This window comes from Sphaerodactylus townsendi, linkage group LG04 (assembly GCF_021028975.2).
Source record: "Sphaerodactylus townsendi isolate TG3544 linkage group LG04, MPM_Stown_v2.3, whole genome shotgun sequence".
NCBI classification, from domain to species: Eukaryota; Metazoa; Chordata; class Lepidosauria; order Squamata; family Sphaerodactylidae; genus Sphaerodactylus; species Sphaerodactylus townsendi.
The window spans coordinates 73,845,234-73,865,377 of NC_059428.1; positions in this window are offsets into that span (position 1 = coordinate 73,845,234).

Sequence of the window (20,144 nt, forward strand, 5' to 3'; positions counted from 1 at the left end):
AGTGGCCTCTGAACTTCCAGCCATTGCAGCCTTTTACTTCTTCTAAGGCCTCAAATTTCCCAGACATAACTATTAATAATACAATTTCCCGCCCGCGTTTATAGGTCATGGCTGTCATGATCCCATTGCGGAGCTTGGGCAGGGAGCATGGAATTCCAGGAGAGATCCCCCCCCCGCACAAACCAACGCATCTCTTTTTCATGGCTCCCAAAGGTTGCACCGTGCCCCCACTGCACAACTCATGAGGCATTTCTTTTAATAATTGAAAGGGTGTTCACCTGGATGCTCTCTCCCAGTGTGAGTGGAGAGGGAGGGAGATGTGTGGTAGAATTGAGAGAGCGCAGGCATGTAAGTTTGATTTATCAATAAAAAAACTTTATTATGGCAAAACGAAGACAAATTGTGCACATTAGCGCACACACCAATGGGACGAGACATGAACGGATGCCCATGCACCGAGGAGACTACTGCTGCACAGGGCGGTTGCAGTAGAGGTAGGTGGCCAGGGCATTCCTCACCGCCTTCCTCCTTGCCAGATGCTGATCCTCAGAGTAGGACCCCCCACCCTGGTCAATTATGATGGGCTGCTGCTCCTCCATCTGAGTTAGCAGGGGGCCAGTCCGCCATTCGCTCTCGGGAGAGTCACGGCCTTCTGCTTCGCATAGGTTGTGGAGAACAACACAAGTGGCAACCAGGGAATTAACCCTCTCCACCCTTATGGGCAACTTGTGCCACAGGCACTTCCACCTCCCCTTTAAGATCTGCCTTTAAAGGCACGCCTTCCACAACACATCTGGCTCCTTGCTCATATTCTTCTGTTGTAGAGGGCTCTATCGAGAGTCGATCGCTGGTGCAGATGAAGCTGAATGGCTTTACAAGCCACCTTCGCATGGGGAATGCCATTCGCTGCCAAAATCAGCGGTGGGACAGCCAATGTACGCCGTGAATGGACATTACAGGGTTAACTGGGGAAGAAGGCACCCCTGTCCCATGGCCTGTGTGAAATGGCAACCCTCTGAAAATGTGTGCTGCCGTGGCTTCTGCCGGGTGACCAATGGTCCACCTTCAAAGCAGTTTAGCCGCCTTTTGGTCATCACAAACAGCCATAAGAACAATGGAGGCCACCCTCTTCCTGGTTGATGTAGTCTGCAGGGCCGTCCGATGGGTTTAGGAATCTGAATGTGTAAGTGCACTCCATCAATTGCCTCCGGGACGCGACTGTGGGAAGCCAAGGTTGGCAGTAAATCCACGATAAACCTGGAGGTCGCTTGGAAAAAGGAACAGTTAGTGTCATGGCGCCATTGCTCTGTGTAGTCTCTGGAACAAAGCAGCAGTGCGCAGGCACATGAGGGTGCTATGGGACGACGCTGCGAAAGCATGCCCCTTGCTATGGGCGCCATTTACTTCTCCTCATCAGAGCCCCTGTCTCCTGAAGTTTCTTTCCATTTTCTCGCTTCTCTATGTTTCAGCCAGCAAAGGCGGGAGGCCCAATTGGCTGAATTCTGGCTCCTCCCTGGATTAAAATCTGGGCCCTCGGCCCTGGTACCAAGCAGCACTGCCAGGACAGGCCCCAGCTTCTAAAAGCGGGGCTGCCTACACCACCAATTCACACACAAACCTGCTTTGGGTTGTGGTTGCCGAAATGCTTGTTGCCTGGCAGCTGTATCAATACAACGTGCAAGGCCAGGCGCTTAGCCGAAACCGCCCCTTAAGGAGTGGTTTCGGCGGGCGGCATTTCCCCAAGATACTCAAATGCGACCCCAAATTCTGAACGCCATATCTGCCTCAACCCCTGCGATCACGGTAAGTATATCTGCCCCAGGGTGGAACCTTCCCCAGCCCTTCGTCCCAAAGACAGACCCCAGAATGTGCAACTGTTTTGCCCTCTCTGATCTGAGCGCACCCCCAAGGTCCCTTTGTCTTACAAAATTAGATATGCATACCCACAATTCCTTGACGGTCCGCTCGGGGCTCGGACCCTCGCTCTGACGCATCCTGATGACGTTTTTGAAGCCAACTCCCCATAGGAGTCGCCTGCCCTTCGTACCCCCCGTCCATTTCCAAATAAATTAAAGAAAGGGGAATAGGTGGCCCCCACTGCCTGCCCTTTGTCAAATCAAACTGCTGAAAATTCGAACCTGTCCCTCAGGCCCACCAGAGCCAAGACCCAGGCACCCTAAAAGTGAGAATGTGCATGACTGGTAGCACTATCAAACCTACTGTGAGCCTACCTTCTCCACTGGATCTGCAAACCGGACAACCCTCTTGAACAGGATGTTCTTCACGGATTCACAGAATTCATGGACAGCCTCGAAAGCGGTGGTGGTGCCCACTCCAAACTGCTGGCGCACCTCCCTGAAGGAGTTTGGGCTGGCCAGATACCAAATGGCCATCCCCACTCACATCTCCACGGGCAGCGCCGCCCGCATGCGTGTGTCTTGGCGCCTCAATGCTGGTGCTAGGCTGTCAACGATCCTCTGGAACGTTCGTCTGCTCATGCGGAAGTTCTTGATCCATTCCTCATCGTTCCATGATGACCACACGCAGTTATACCACCAGTCCCTGCTACGGTGCGGGTACACCCAGAAGCGGCGCGGCGTTGGGGCGGCGGCCAAGGCAACCCAACGGCGAGAGCCGCGCGCCCTGCGCCCACTGTCCAGTGATAGTGCAGAAGCCTGCGGCAAACTTTCATGCACAGCCATGGCACGCATGAAGTCTTGCGCTGCAGACATAACCCTCGTCCAGTGGCACAGCAGCGTCACAACCAGAAGAAGCAGCTCTGTCTCCTCTGTGTCAGGAGGCATGGCGACCTGATGGCTTTCCATCTGATATTATGCCCACAAAGCAGTTCTGTAGCCAAAGCGGGGCACAACTGGTGAGGGAAACCTCCTAACCAGGAAGCAATAAATACCTCGGTCCCTTGGTAACGCGAGAACTCGAGGCTACGAGATAAAATGGCAACGAGATCACGTCTCAATCAACGCGAGATGTATCGAGCTAACGGCGGCCAATCAGGGTTTTCATCCTCCCACGTCACGTTCTCACGTGACAACGAGGCAACGCCCTCACGGGTGACGCAAGGCACGTTTAGCCCACCCCCGGACCGCCCCAGGATTGCGCGCCAGCCTATCAGATTCGTCGTTTGCACTGCATTCCTGAGGGATGCAAAAACACGGGAGTTGCGAAGCAAGCGGAAGATGCATGACTACAGGGCCATGTGCGAATGCCATTGAGCGACGAAACTACATTAAAAAGGCAAGGAATCAATGCGGTTTGCTTTTATTCTGGAATAAAAAGTGTTTGCGAAAACGCCCTGTGACTCCCACCTTGTGGACTGGCCTTCCCAAGGAGGTTCGGAAATCTTCCACTCTCCTGGCTTTCTGCAAGCTATGAAAAACTGAACTATTCAAGAAGGCAAGTAACAGTGCAAGTAACAGGATTGCACTGTACTAACCAGTTCACAAACTTGCTTGGATAAATTATTAGGAACTGCAGTGTATATCTTATTGTAAGTTGGATACTATTATTTAGTATCCAACTTACAATAAGTATACTGCAGTGTATACTTTAGTATACTGTAGTGTATATCTTATTGTAAGTTGGATACTATTATTTAATTTCTGTACAGTTAATAAGTCATGTGAATACGTGTACTATGCTCCATTTTTTTCCTGTGGTTCCAGACTTTAAAAAAATCTAATGTGTTTTTTATTGAATGTCCTATTTTGTTGATTGTACTGATTCACTATGGGTGATTCTGCACATGCGAAATATAATGGGTTCAGGCACTTTTAAAAAGCACTCACCTCCAAAAACTTCTGACTGGTTATATTTGCCTGAGCCTGAGTTACGTTAGTCACTAAGGTCATGTCTGCATGGTCCAAATATCCCAGGTTGAGCAAGGGATTTGACCAAGAAGTTCTCACGGTTTGACCAAGAAGTTCTCACGGTTCCCTGTCCTAAAGCGGGGTTGTCCCACAATATTTCTCTCATCCCAGGATTTTCAAAAATTGCCAATTTGGCAATTTTTTTTTTAGAAAATTCCGCAGTGAACCTGCTACTGTACAAACACCATGGGAGCAGAACCAGTTTATTTTTCTCACCCAGTCGCCTGATCTCCCCACCCCACCCCACCACCCGCCACTTGACGTCATGTCAGTTTTCAACTCTGCTGAGCTGCCAACAGTTTCAGCCCACCCTTCCTGAAACGTACCTTCAAGCACATTTTCTGCTCATGGTATCGACCAGATGCCATTTCCCCTGGGTTAATCAGGAGTGGAGTCCCAAAATGTCCCCATTTTCTTTTCTGTACATGTACTGGTTGCTTGGAGCACACATAGCTAGGGAGATGTGCACTTTGGGCTGAATGTTAGTGGGCACATCACGGGGGATGGGGGGAGCCTCTCGTTTGCCACAAAAATATGAGAACTTGAGTGGGAATGTGATGCGATGCTGTGTCCCATTGTTTTTTGTTGCCACTTGCCGGGTTAGGACCTGCGCCACACCCTATCCAGAATTGGGGGGTGGGGGAAGGGGGGGTTGCTTCATTTTCCTATGCTGCTGCCCAAAAACAACAACCAATCAAAATGCGGGATACCAGGGATATTTCCACATGTGTGGATACACTTGAGGTGCAAATACAAAAGACCCGGTGTTGTGCAAAACAAACTGGAGTATTTCCTCTTGGTCTTCATTCAATTTCTTCACAGAAATGGGCAGCCATGTGAAGGGAGAACTGGGATAAAATAGATGTAGATTGTAAGATACCAATTGTAAACTAGTATAATTGTGCTGTGCTAATTTAGGCTGGTGGCCTAAATTAGTGACTTTTCCCCTTTAACCTGGGTTTTGAACACGTCCTGCTTGCCTGTGTGAACTACAGCAAGCAGGAAGCATTCTATGCTTACCCTTTTCTGTCTACCATTATGGTGGATTTCCCAGGTAGCTGCCATTAGAGTGGATTCTCCAATAGGCAGTCGCTGTGTTATGCCATAGGTGCGTGAGGGTGAATTCTTGGAATGCAGGTGGACTCTTGGGTGGGCAGATTCTCGGGTGGGAGGATTCTTGGCTGCATGGTTCTCACAGTAACACTGTGTTTCCTGTATGAACTGTGATCCCAGCAATCCCTGCTGGTCCTGCACCCACCATGCAAATGGTGGCACAGGCAACATGGGTTCATGTAACCAGTTTGAATTGCTTGTGCAGAATCAGCCAAAGTGCTTTGAGTTCCTATGAGAAAGTAGGACTATAAATAATATAAATAAATATATTTTTTAAAGTCATTCTATCTTTGATCACAGTTTCTACTAATTTGCCTGGAACAGACACTTGGCTAACAGGCTTGTAATTTCCTGGCCCACCTCTGGACAATTAAAAAATTTTTTTTTTGCTACTCTTCAGTCTTCTGGTACAGTGGCTGACCCAGGCTTCTGTAAGATCCCTACTTTCATATCTGGTCTTCACAAATCCTCTGCACTAAAATTGACAACGTTTTTTCCTTTGCAAAGTTTGAACATAAAAAAACCCTTTTCATCAATCCATCTTCCAAGTCTGTTAGTCTCGAAGGTGCTACAAGGTCTTTCTTTCATTCTTTCGTTCTTTCTTGTTTTGCTGCTTTAGACTAATATGGGTGGTACCTCTGGAATTTCTCTCAAACTAGTTAATTCCAGCTCTTTTTCTGCCCAGGCCAGTTTGGCCATCTGGGTCCATTCAGGGTGTGGATTTAAACAATGGCTTTTCATAAGTAGGCTATCTTGTTAACTGGACAACTAGGGGATATCTTATCTTTATCAGATAAGAAAAGCATTTAAGCTGCAGTAGACCTGAGCAAAACTAATGGATAATTACAGCATGAATCAATGTTAACCATATTTAACATTAATTTAAAATGAGAAATACTTATGAGCATTCTTCTAATGAAATAGTACTTTAAATCTTAACTTTGGCAGTATTGTTCCTAATATGTTCTATAATAGCACAGGGAAGAATGGGGATTGCAGAGTTCATTCACAAGTGTCTCTGTAATGGTACTGGTAGTGTTCATTGATCATTTGTGCTGCTGGATCTTTTGTGTCAGAGGCCTTAATCCTATCCTGATGCAATATAACTTAAGGGACAACATTACAAAGCTTCTGTAGAAGTTAGATGGTCTGCTAATAGTGCAATCTGTCAAAAGGCCCATGAGTACTCAGTATTTAAGGATATGTTTTTCGTTCCAGTAATATCTGGTAACTCAAAACACATCTCAGATCATTTTTATCCAGTGCTGAATCATTTCTGGGCCTCAAACTTCCTTACAACTGGTGTAACTGGGAAAGAAACGTTGGAAATAGTGGACTTGGTATAAATTAACAAGAACTTCATGGTTGTGGCTGTGGGGAGGGGGGTGGAAGGTCACCTATGTTCCCATCCCCACAGCTGCTACAAAAAAGGAGCCGCTAGTTGCTTTAAAACTTAGATTAACTTTCTTTCAGGTGAGGAACACTGTGGCTGGGAGAAGACTCTGCCTGGGGACACAAGGCCAGGGAAAGAGTACCCTTCCAGGCCTTCTCCCTACCCCAGTCTCCTCTCTACCACAGCGCCTTTCACCCAGAAGTAAATTAATCTTAATTTTACAGCAGTCAAAGCCTTTTTTTTGCAGTGGTGTCAGGGGGAGGGAAGTGGCCCACACTCTGCTCTCACCACTGCCACCACAGTCACAAAAAATCCCTTATGTATGCTTTAAAATTAAGATTAATTTACTTCTAGGTGAGTGGCAGCTGGGAAGAGACTGAGGGCAGGGACAAAGTCAGGGAAGGAGCCCCCTCTCAGGCCTTGCCCCCACCCCCTGCCTTTTCCCAGTTGCAGCACTGCATACCAGAAAGTAAGTTAATCTTAATTTTAAAGCAATGAGAGGCTTTTTTGTGGTGGCACTGGCAGCGGTGGTGGTGGGAGAACCTGGCCCACTTTCCTCCCCCTCCCCCTCGGCATCACAAAAGCCTCTTGTTGCTTTACAAGTAAGATTAGCTTCCTTTCTGTCCAATGGTGTTGCAACCCTGAGGAGATTGGGGGTGGGGACAAGGCCAGGGAAGACATTCTTTCCCCAAGTCTCCTGCTGGCTGCTGCTTACCACTGCTCCTGCTGGCTGCTGCCTGCCTTCCTATAAAAGTAAGATTAACCTATTTCCTGGTGACAGGGCTGGGTTAGATCAATCGGGATGGAAGCTCTTCCTGCGCCCCACCAAGAAGTGCTTGGGGCTTGAGCACCCCTGCCCTCCCTGGTTACAGATCTGAATTTAGATAATTATTTTCTGCATAATTTGACATAGATGACAGTTTACAGCTGTGTAAATATAAAAAAATTAGAATGGATAGTAAAATACTTCCCAACAAAATTATTCCCTTGCAGAATAGGCTCAGTTCACTCTTTGCCAGATGACAATTAAGAATGTGGATATGAATGAAAGAACAAAATGAAAAAGACATAGTATGGGGAGCACATTAGCCAACTACACTCATAAGAAAAATGTGGAAAAATCTCAATAAATTGATTTGTGCAGGAATTTATAATGATTGTAACAAACTGTGTAGGGAACTAAAGAAAAGACAGGTGTAAATGATGATTATACTTGTTTAGCAATGATTGTGAGAGTACAACAACAACAACAACAACAACAACAACCCCTCATGGGCACCCCCTTGTCGTGGGGAAGGGGCTTCCGTTCTCAATGACGTTGAGAGCTATGCTGGAGGTAGTGTATTCTATCAGAAGGGGCTCCCATGCCAGACAGGTCTCAACTGAGAAACCAGACTAAGAGTGTCCACCAACCCATACAATATGGTGATACAAACGAAAAATTATTCCAGACCGCATCAATCGTCGAGTGGGTTAACAAGGGCCACGTCGCATGCTGGGGTCCCTGGGCATGCGTCGACAAGTGGTCTACAAGTGGACCAACCATCCAAAAGAAAGAAGTATAGGAATAGCGCAAGAAAAATGCGCGCCATCATGGCTTGCTTTAAGTTATTACAACTCAGAGCCAGAAAAAAAAGAAGAGGGATACTTGAAGCCGGATGCAGCCTGAAACTGTGGGAAACAACGCTACCCAAGGATTCCGAATATCAATTTCTGAGCAAAGACCCTGGCAGATCAAAAGCCGATTCATCTACCTGCTATGGAATAAAAGTCTTTACAGAGATAGAACTAGCAGAAGCCCAGAAAAACTATGAAAAGAAAGCAACTGTAACATCAGACGAAAAACAGTACACAATTCAGAAACAACAGGAGAGATAATAATAGAACTGCAAGATGAAAACGCCAGCACAGGGGAGAAAATAATAGTACAACCTCCAGAGAAAGTCCCCATGACAGAAAAAATTGATAGACTGACAGAAAGACAGAAAGAACTAAGGGAAAAGTTCACCCACTATGGACAATCAAATGAGGAAAGACAATGGCTGCCAGCATTGAAAATGATGCCCAAAAAAGACCTGGCAACCATAATGAGGGATGTAAACATGGCACTGATGACAATTGAAACAACATCCATCAAAGAAACTAACCAGCTCATGTACAATACGGTAGTAGTGGTCACAAGAGAAATGGGCATTAAAATATCTAAACCCAAGATAAATCAACTATCAAAACCAAAGTGGAAAATTAGACTGGAACAGAAGATTAAAAAACTAAGATCAGATGCCAGTAACCTGAAAAATATGAAAGAACAAAGATTAAAGAATGGCAAGATCATGAAAGAATTAATTAGAAGGTACTGGGTAGACACTAGAACAATTGAAGAAGCACTGGAGATCACCAAACAACAAATAACAGCCACAGCAAGAAAAATTGAAAGATGTGAAGCAAGAAACATCCAGTACAGACAAAATCAGCAATTTTGTTCAGACCAAAGGCATTTCTACCAAAGCCTCAACACAAAAATCAATGTTGAAAGCAAAAAACCAGAAAAAAAATGCAACACTTCGATTTTGGAAAGATCTCTGGAAAAAACGAGAAAGATTACAACAGGAAGGCGCAGTGGATAAAAGATTTTGAGAAAGATGTTGGCCAAAAACAAATGCAAGAGCTGGAAATAACAACCGATATGATAATAAATCGAAACAAGAAAGTGAAAAACTGGACGGCACCAGGACATGATCAATTGCATGGCTTCTGGCTCAAATACCTAACCAATTTGCATCTGACAATGGCCAAGCAGTTCAGTGAAGTTATGCAAAATGGTGAACTCGATGAATGGCTAACAACTGGGAAGACATACTTGATTCAGAAAGATCCAGCCAAAGGAACAACACCTGGAAACTACAGGCCAATAACATGTTTACCCACCATGCTCAAACTGCTCACTGGCATAATAGCAGATAACATCATGGACTACTTGGAAACAAATAGCATCCTGCCAGTGGAGCAAAAAGAAGGAGCAGGGGTACAAAAGATCAACTCCTGATAGACAAAATGATAATGGAGAACTGCAAGAATTGGAGGACAATTCTGCATATGGTCTGGATTGATTACAAGAAGGCATTTGACTCACTGCCCCATAGTTGGATCATGAAATGCTTGGAAACAATTGGCATCAGCAAAAACATTCGAGTATTCACTGAAAAAGTGATGAGACAGTGGAAAACTGAACTGACAGTCAGAAATGAAAACTTTGGAATAATCAACATTAAGCGAGGAATTTTCCAAGGTGATTCACTATCACCTTTACTGCGTTTATCATTGCACCCATGAATCCCACTACTAACAAAGGATTGGGCTATCAAATGGCCAAAGGAGCTTCGAAAAAAATCTCACATTTGCTTCGTACATAGGATGATTTGAAATTGTATGGGAAATCAGACACAGAAATCCAGTCACTAGTAAACACAGTCTGAATATTCAGCACAGACATTTCGATGGAGTTTGGCCTGGCAAAGTGCGCTACTGTGGCAAGATCACCGAGAGTGATGGGATTTGAAATCGCCCATGTATGTAGCCAACTCATCAGAGATGCAACCAAGAGGCAGCTTATAAATACCTGGGCATTTTGCTAATTGGATAACGCATCCAAGCATGGGCAGAGGTGAAGACTGTTGTCAGCAGAGAGTACACCTAGAGGGGTCAAGGAAAATTTTGGAAATCTAAAATTAAACGGTTTGGAATACCATCAAGGCCATCAACACTTCCTGGGCCATACTCGTGCATCAGGTACACTGCGTGGAATCATCAACTGGACACACAGGCTGAGTTGGATGCATTGGATATAAAAACTCGGAAGCTGCCTATGACTATGCACCATGCTTTACACCGCACGAGTGATACTTTGATAGATTATAATTCTTCCGGAGATCTGGTGGCAGAGGCTTACTGCAAGTACAGCAAACAGTGGAAGAGGAGAAGCATGCACTGGCCGATTATGTGAAGGAAAGTCAAGAACAGGCATTGATTGGAGTGAAGAACAGACATTTGCTGAAGACCCAGAAAACCAAACAAGAATACAGGAAAAATGTGATTAAAATGAGGACTGAAAGCTGGAACAACAAAGCACTGCATGGGCAATTTCTGGAGAAGATCAAGGACAAGGTGGACAACGAAAAGACCTGGCTGTGATTAACAACTGGTACTCTGAAAAAGGAAACTGAATCCCTGATTTTAGCTGCTCAAGAGAACAAATTTAGCTGCTCAAGAGAACAAACATTAGAACAAATTCGATCAAGGCCAAAATCGAGAAATCTTCGGATGATGCAAAATGCAGATTGTGCAAAGAAGCTGATGAAACTGTAGATCATGTCCTCAGCTGCTGCACAAAGATTGCCCAGACTGAGTACAAACAGAGAGACAACTCAATGGCCCAGATGATCCATTGGAATTTATGCAAGAATTACAACGTAAGAACAGCTAAGAACTTGTGGGAACATTGTCCAGAGAAAGTAATGGAAAATGAGAAGGTCAAGATCCTGTGGGACTGTCGAATCCAAACGGACAAAGTGTTGAAACACAATACACCAGACAGCACCGTGATCGAAGACAAGAAAGTGAGCATCATCGACATAGCAGGCCCCGGTGACAGCAAGGTCATTGAAAAAGAACACGAGAAGATCACTAGATACCATGATTTGAAAATCGAGCTTCAGCGTCTATGGCACAAACCAGCTGAGGTCGTCCCAGTGGTAATCAGCATGCTGGGCGCCATCCCGAAAACACTAGGGCAGCACTTGAAACATCTTCGAATTGACAAAATTAACATCTGTCAAATTCAGAAGGCAGCCCTGCTGGGATCTGCACGAATACTACACCGATACATTACAACTTCCTAGGCCTCTGGGTGAGGCTCGAATTGTAATGAAGGCCAACAACCAGCTAAAGATGTGGCAGCTGTGAAATCTACAACAACAACAACAACAACAACAACAACAATACGACGATGACGACGAGGTCACTAGATACCATGATTTGAAAATTCGAGCTTCAGCATCTATGGCACAAACCAGCTGAGGTCGTCCCAGTGGTAATTGGCTCACTGCTGCCATCCCGAAAACACTAGGGTAGCACTTGAAACATCTTCGAATTGACAAAATTAACATCTGTCAAATTCAGAAGGCAGCCCTGCTGGGATCTGCAGGAATAGTACGCCGTTACATTACAATTTTCTGGACCTCTGGGTGATGGGGGCCAACAACCAGCTAAAGATCTGGCAGCTGTGAAATCTACAACAACAACAACAACAACAACAACGATAATAATAAGAGTTGGATTTATAGCCCCCCCCCCTTACAGGAGACTCAAAGGGGCTGACAATCTCCTTTCCCTCCCCCCCCCCCAACAAACATCCTATGAGATGGGTGGGGCTGAGAGAGCTCAGATGAACTGTAACTAGTCCAAGGTCACCCAGCTGGCGTATGTTGGGAGTGCGCAGGTTAATCTGAATTCCGCAGATAAGCCTCCACAGCTCAGGCGGCAGAGCAGGGAATCAAACCTGGTTCCTCCAGATTAGAGTGCACCTGCTTTTAACCACTATGCCACTGCTGAAGTTAGCTGCTAGAAACAACATGTTTCACAAGTACACCAGAAGTTTAAAAAAAACCCAAAGGAATATTTTGGGAGCATTGGTCAGTTCAGTAGAAGAGAGCAAGATTAACTTAGACCAGATGTCCAGGGTTTGGAAGAAATTCAGGCAAGCACTTTGCCAGGGCTTCTCAGCATGTTGTGTCCTTATGCTCTAAAGAAAATATTTATCATGATCCAGTGTGACCTCAACATATTTTGTAGTGAGTATGTGTACAATCTATGTAGAGATGATTTCCCTCTATCTGCACTTTCACAATGTAACATTCAATGTGTGCATAACCAAACATGCAATCTCAGCTCCATATTTATCCAAGTGCTGGTCCTGGGGTTTTATTTTTTAAGCAAACAAGCAAAGGTCTTTTCTACATTCACAGCTTACAACGGATTTATCCAGTGGTCAAACCTTGTGTCTTGGAAATGTTCATATGAAATCATTCTGCACATCACCCTGCCCCCCATAAGGGAGTCCCTCCTCCCCTTATATATTCAGTTGCAGCTGAAAATGCACTAACTGATGGTGGTGAGATGTCACTCAGCAGACGAATAACCCTCCCCCCTTTTTCCTCTTGGGCAGGTGTTCTAGTGTTACTGCACAGTTAAATTTTGAAGTAGCCATTCAAAAATGTCTCAGCTTCCGCTTTTGCTATTGAGAACTACCAACCCAAAATGGAAGCCAAAAGAACTCATGGAGCAGGTGCCATTATCTACAGGAACAGAAACACATAGCCCCCCGTCCCCCCCGTCCACCGGCACATGAAGAATAAATTTTTAAAAGAAATTTTAAGTGCAGTGATGCAGGATTATTACTGCAGCAGTCTCCATTTACATGCAGTGGTTATTTCTAGTGCTCTTTTCATTGCCCCAGCATCTTAGGATTCCATTGCTGATGCAATCACCCCCAGGTTCTTTCTTTGCCCTCACGTTGCATTGCAAGTTTGATATGAAATTGACGAAACTCATCAAATTCGTCCTGCTCTTTTCTATCTCTGCCTCAACGTTACATCATCTGTTCAATACAACAGAAGGAAAAATACTTTTTGAAAATAGAAGATGAGGGGGAGAAGAAAATAGCTCTCGGGGAGGTTGGGTGACTACATGGAATGTGGATAAGGGCCAGGTGTTTAGTGAGGTGGAAAAATAAAGGCTGTTTCAACAAAATTGTACACTCAAGGAAAGCTAGCTCAGAAATGGATAGGGAAAAAATCTTGATAAAGGTGCTCAGGAAAAATGAAGGAAAAACATTTCATAATAATATGAAAGAAAATAAAATGTGGAAAAAACAACATTTGGCAACCAGAAATGTTGTAAACAAAGCCTAAGCCTAAAGCAGACCATAGTTTTATGAATTCATCCAGGTGATCCCCAGCTGTCCTGATAAAAGACTGGCAAGATTAAATTAGTTTCTGAAGCATGGACTGGTTTCCAAATTTGTGCAACTTCGAAAGCATGATTTGACACCATTATGACTTGACACCATTGTATGACTTGACACCATTTAAGTTGTATGACTTGACAGCATTGAAATACTCTTGGTGTGAGAATATCAATAGTCGCAGGAACATTAACAAAGTCACCATTTTTAGCACATATCTAAGATAGACCTATTATAACTAGTAGGAGTGTATGGTTTATGGTTTGCTGCCCAAAATATTCTTGACCAAGATCATATATGACAGAGATCTGTTGTTCTTCCAACTGCTCAGTACTGTGGGTTTCAAATCCCAGAGCACTTCCCCATGTAAATCCATCTCTTCATTTCCACAGTATTATTATATGAGGTCTGTTGCTGATAGAAAGCATATTGTCTGTGGCCCTGGTGCTGCTTTAACTGGGTAGTCTAGAAGTGGGATGGGGTGTGTGTGGGGGGGGGGGAGACAGAATTGGACTTGGTCACACAATGCAGTAATAGGAGAATCTAGCCCAGAGCATAAGGCAATGTAGATAAATAGTAAGATTGAGGTGAAATAAAGAAGCAAGTTTTGCCAAATACTATGTCTTTGTTTAATCATAAACAGGAAGTGTGGCTTCCTGTTTCTTAATAACCTGTTCAGACATCTGGAAACAGTAGGTACAATAGAAAAGCCGATGGGGTTTTGACTGCATTTATTTCTGCAACTTTTATATCTGACTTTCCATTTTGTTATGTTTATACTATATGCATTTACATCCTTTTTCTGATGGGCCTATCCAAAATCTCCTTCAGTCCCATCCATAACAGAATTAGTAGCTTTATTGTAGAGCCATAGGGCATTACAATTTTAAAACATAAGATACAATAAAAGTTTTATAATATAAAATAGATCTTATAAACCCTCAAACCTTCATTATTCTCCCTTCTAATACGACAGAGCTTAAAATTAGACATGACTAATACAAATTTCAATTATACTATTTCCTTCTGTATCGCTCGAATCTTTGAGGCTGCCAAAGTAAAAAGGCCAAAGCAAAAAGGCCAACCCTATCTATATATATAAAAAGCTAACAGTGACTTTGTTAGTCACGCTCTAATGCAGAAATGGCTGGACGGATCGCCCCCAATTTTCACATGATGTCCCTCCCCGTTCTGGGCAGGTATTCGGACCTTCAAATCGCCGAACGTCCATACCTGAGCCAGGTAAAACATCTTTTTCCTGAAGCACCGGGCCATGAAGCTGACTGTGTTTAACTGTCACCCTTAGAATGTTTGTGCAGCCTGTCTATGGCCTGAGGGCTTGGTATGCCTTTAGAATGTTTGCGCAGATGGGCAGAGATGAGCAGTGAGAACAGTAAATAGGTAATACTGTTAGGTAATATGAAGTGAAATACATACACACTTTGGCCGTGTGAGACGTCAAGTGGGGTTCCCCCCCCTCACACACAGGTAACTTTCACTCTCTGTGCCTCACCCACTACTACCACACAACATACATACTCTCATACACATTCAGCTCATCCTCACACACCTCACTCTGCCCTCCCTCACATCCAACCACCACTTACCCACTTCCTCACCCATATTCGCCACAGCTCTCTTTTACTAAAAGCGAGCTGGAGTTTGCCTTTTTCTAAGAAAATCCGCAGGGTGGGGGCGAATCAACACTACTGGCTCCGCTTCTTTTGCACGTGGCCCTTTAAGAACCCAGGGAGTGGGCTCGATCTGAGCGCCTCACCACCCTGCCTCCGTTGCCTGACTGGGGTAGCCTCCTTGCTCCAGTTTTGCCTTACCCAAGCCAGGACTGTGCGTGTCAACCAGCCTCATGGACAGTGGGATTCGCCCTCTGAACAGTTCCGTTGTGAAATGGAAAGGGTTACCTTATACTAAAAACACAAGACACCACCATATAACAATGTGAATTGAAAAGGGAAAGAGGGATTCCATTTGACCACCCGAAAAGGCTATGCTGCAGATCATTGGACCTGCATGGATATCTGTGTGGGTTGCAGACTGTGATGAGAAGGACAATTGCCACAGCAATGCGTGGCCAGGCCCGCTAGTAAGAAATATAGGGATCCAAGTCTGAGAGAAGGAGATGTATTTTATCTGCAACAGAGTGCATCTGCTACATGGATGAAAGACTAAAAAGGAACTTGGCCCTTGGCTCATCAAACAAGGGGCAGTTCATAACATCGTTAGGAAGATCTTCCACTTCGCTCCTGCAAATGCAAATTCACTGCTCTAATGGTATCTGAGCATATCTGCCTTCCAAATACATTGTTGGCATTGATTGGAAGCGTAATGCTGTCAGAGCCCTTCTTATATTATATTGTGTTATGTTCACTAGATAAGAGACTCTGCAGTGATCTTTTTTGATAAGGCTATATAGAATGTAAAATTGTTTCTCTGTACACAAAATTGTCTCCTCTAAAAAGCCAGTCCCAGAGATCAAAATTAGTATTTGGTGAAAGCAATAGATCATCTGGGACTGTGTAGCTGTACAGGATATTGTTAAAGGATGTAGCATATAATTTGGAATCTTTTTGTAAAATCTGCAGGCTTTGGCTACCAAATGAAGTTGGTTTTAAAGAGCTCTTTTTTATGAATTTTAAAATTGCCAATTGAGCATGGACTTTAATGGAGGCATAACTGAATTAAGACAAAGGACTTGGAACCATTGCCTGTTCCTGTAAGCAACACTGCAGCTGTCAGCACGCAGCTGGGAAGCAGGTTCATGTTAAAATCAGTAAGCGCTTCTCAGTCCAGCTAAATGTAAGGATGTCACTGTCTCAGAGAACAAGCATCAAATCTTTGAAAATATGTGTGCATTTCCCCTCTCTGATTATCAGTGACATACCAGGAGAAAATGGTACCTGGGGCAAGCCCGGACATTGTGTCCCCCTAAAATCACACCTTCCCCCCAAAATTGCATCCTTCCCTCCAGCAAAACTGTGCAACTGGGTGAGGCAGCAGGCAGGGGGCCAGGCGAGGTGGGCCAGCCAAGGCGGGGTGATGTGGCTGGGGAGGCAGAGGGCTGGGCATAGAAAGAAGTGGAGAGGTGGGCTGGCCAGCAGGCGAGGTGATGGACTAGGTCAGGGGTGTCAAACTCGCAGCCCTCCAGATGTTCATGAACTACAATTTCCATCAGTTCCTCCCAACATGAGCATTGGCTATACTGGCAAGGGCTGATAGGAATTGTAGTTCATGAACATCGGGAGGGCTGTGAGTTTGACACCTGTGGACTAGATGGAAAGCAAGTTGGCCAGGTGGGCTGAGCAAGGTGGTGAGCAGAGCAAGGTGGGCCAGGTGAGGCAGTGAGCTAAGTGGTGATTGGGGTAGCAAGGCAGGATAGGCAAGACAGTGGATGAAGCAGTGTGCAAGGTGCTGAGGTAGGTTGGGCGAGGTGACCAGCCAGGCTAGTGGAGGCTGGGGGGGAGGGTAAGGAGCAGCCAAATGCACCCCCCACATGACCAAAGCAAGTGACACCTGGGTTACGAGACCTCCCCCCCACCCCATGATTGTGCTTACAAATGAAATAACACTTGTGTTAAGCCTCTGGGTCATTTCTTGAGACACAGTTTTGGTTGCAACAGGTGAGAAAGTTACTCTTATGACATATGTCCCAGAGCAAAACTTTTCAGCTTCTCAGAAAATATGCTCTGCACATTTTCTAATGCATCTTTCTTCTTCTTCTTCTTCTTCTTCTTCTTCTTCTTCTTCTTCTTCTTCTTCTTCTTCTTCTTCTTCTTCTTCTTCTTCTTCTTCTTCTTCTTCTTCTTCAATATTATTATTATTATTATTATTATTATTATTATTATTATTATTATTATTATTATTATTATTATTATTATTATTATACAAAACAGTTACACACAGCAAGCAAGATCAATATGCTGGATTTTGTATTACATCACACGTCGGACACTTCCCAAGCATCTAGGACTGTGTGATGTATCGACGAATAATGCGTGCAGAGCCGAGTAGGGTGGCCTTTTGCAGCTGACATATGGTGATTTTGTCAGCGCCAATTGTTTTTAAGTGCCGTTCAAGATCTTTAGGCACTGCACCCAGTGTGCCGATCACCACTGGGACCACCTTTACTAGTTTGTGCCAGAGTCTTTGTAGTTCAATCCTTGAACCCAGGAATCGTGCCAGTTTTCCCTGCTGCCTCTCATCAATCCTGCTGTCACCCGAAATTGCAACATCAACTATCCACACTTTCTTTTTTTCCACAATCGTGAGGTCAGGAGTATTGTGCTCCAAAACTTTGTCAGTCTGAATTCGGAAGTCCCAGAGTAGTTTTACGTGTTCATTCTCAGTGACCTTTTCAGGTTTGTGATTCCACCAGTTCTTTGTCACAGGCAGATGGTAGTTGTGGCACAAGTTCCAGTGAATCATCTGAGCAACAGTATTATGCCTCTGCTTGTAGTCCGTCTGCGTGATCTTCTTGCAGCAGCTAAGTATGTGATCTATTGTTTCGTCTGCTTCCTTGCAGAGTCTGCACTTGGGATCTGTAGTTGACTTTTCAATTCTGGCTTTGATGGCATTTGTTCGAATTGCTTGTTCTTGGGCTGCAAGAATCAAGCTCTCAGTCTCCTTTTTCAAAGTTCTATTTGTGAGCCACAACCAGGTTTTTTCCTTGTCAATTTTGTCCTCAATTTTTTCTAGGAACTGTCCATGGAGAGCCTTCTTTTGCCAGTTTTCTCTTCTGCTTTGCAGTGTATTTTTACGGTATTCACTCTTTGTCTTTTGCACTTTGAGCAGGAGTGAATTATTATTATTATTATTATTATTATTATTATTATTATTATTATTATTATTATTATTATTATTATTATTATTATTATTATTAATTTTGTATACCTCCCACTCCCAAAGGGTTCTGGGCAGTGTTCATTACATTCAAGAATATTAACAAGATCAAGAGTTACTCCTAGAGGAAGGTGTCAATGAATGCATTTTCACTCAAAAATTGTAATTTGAAAATTGAAATCAGAAATGCTTTACAGTGGCATTCCAATTGCCTCTGACTATATGTAGGATGTATTTAGAAAAATACTTCAGGGACAACATTCTGATGGGTTTGCAGAGGGACTGATCATGAATTGTCACAACAACAAAGAAGTTCCCAGTTGAAAGCATAATTAAGTCAAAATTAAGTCCTAATTTTTGTACAGTGTTAATCTAAATCACTTTGTTATACAGAGACTTTGTGAATTAAGTAGGCTGGCAATGTGTCTGTTCTCACCTATAAGTTCGTCAGGGAATGACTGGAACGTTAGGTGATAGGAGTAGAGAAGCCATTTGGTTCAGATTCACTTCAGCCAATCACACACCCTGTTCTGCCCTTTGTCAGCAATAAATTCGCCCCCCTTTCATGCTGGGCAAGTAGCAGTGTATTGTGCACTGCTGTTGCTCCTGCCTCTTCACCTTTTTGCTGGCTTGGTGCAAGAGTAACACATTTCCTTACAAATCGTGTTCTCCTGCCCTGGGTTTGTGCTGCCCTCATGACATGTTGACTCTGGGTGTTTCCACATCTATAACACTTGCATGGGGAATTAACATGGGGGAAGTTGTATAACGCCTTTGTGGATCAATGTTCTACGGCTCATGTGCCTTTTTTTGCACTCTTCACCCAAAGCCTGCTTGAGATTGGGGGTGGGGGTTAGGATACAAAACGTATTAAACATATTTCAAAGGAATGCAACATTAATATACAAATCCAGTGATTTTACCGCTAGTGGGAAATGATGGTATGGAATGGAAGAAGGCAGCAAAAATAGTTGCCCCCGGATGCCACGATAATGAGGTTTTTTCTGCTGGGAAACTGAACTGATCACAAACAAACACAGGGAAACCTGGCAAGGGTTTGAGCCTTTCCACTAGCAGGAGTGGCGGCGCCCCACAAACCTGCTGGGGACCGTGAAAATCCCAATAAAAGTGGATTTCACCAAATAAGTATTCATGTAATGTTTATGTGGTGGTCCACAGATGGTCACTAGATGTACAAAGGGTTTGAAGTTAAGATTTGTGGGATTATCCCACAAATTGGTTGCTAGAAGAATGGTTTAAAGAGAAGCCGGAATGCATGCCCGGCTCCCTGGACAAATGGAGGTCTTACAGTTGCAGTTCACAGATATTTGGCACATTTTTCATGTTCCCCACCCCCACCCTGGGAGGCACCGCTAGCAGCTGTACTCCAGCCAAAGTGTCCGGCCTCCTGCTGGCCTGGGTGGGACTGCGGACTCTTGGTAGGCCTGCTTGCAGCTCTGGGCTCACCCACAGGCCTTTGCAACCTCTGACCAAGCGAGCAGACCGGCAGGAGAGCCCCCCCCCCCCCGCCCCAGGCCACCAGAGTCATGCGGGGGAAGTCTGAGAAAGGAGAGCCAGTTGGAAAAGGTTGGGAAGTCTGTCTGTCTGTCTGTCTGTCTGTCTGTCTGTCTGTCTGTGGGCGGGGGAGAGGGGTCTGGGCAAGGGGGACTCATTTGCAGAGATAGGAAAGCCTCTCTCTGTGTGAGGAGAAGTCTGGGGAAGAAGAGCCGGTTTGCAAAGTTAAGGAAGTCTCAAGCCTGTGTGTTAGATGATTGGACAGAGACACAATTTCAGTGCTCGCCCTGGACGGCTATTCTCCCCAGGCTTCTAGCGGTCATGAACTGGGGTTATCTTGGGTCGGATGGCTTTTCGGGGA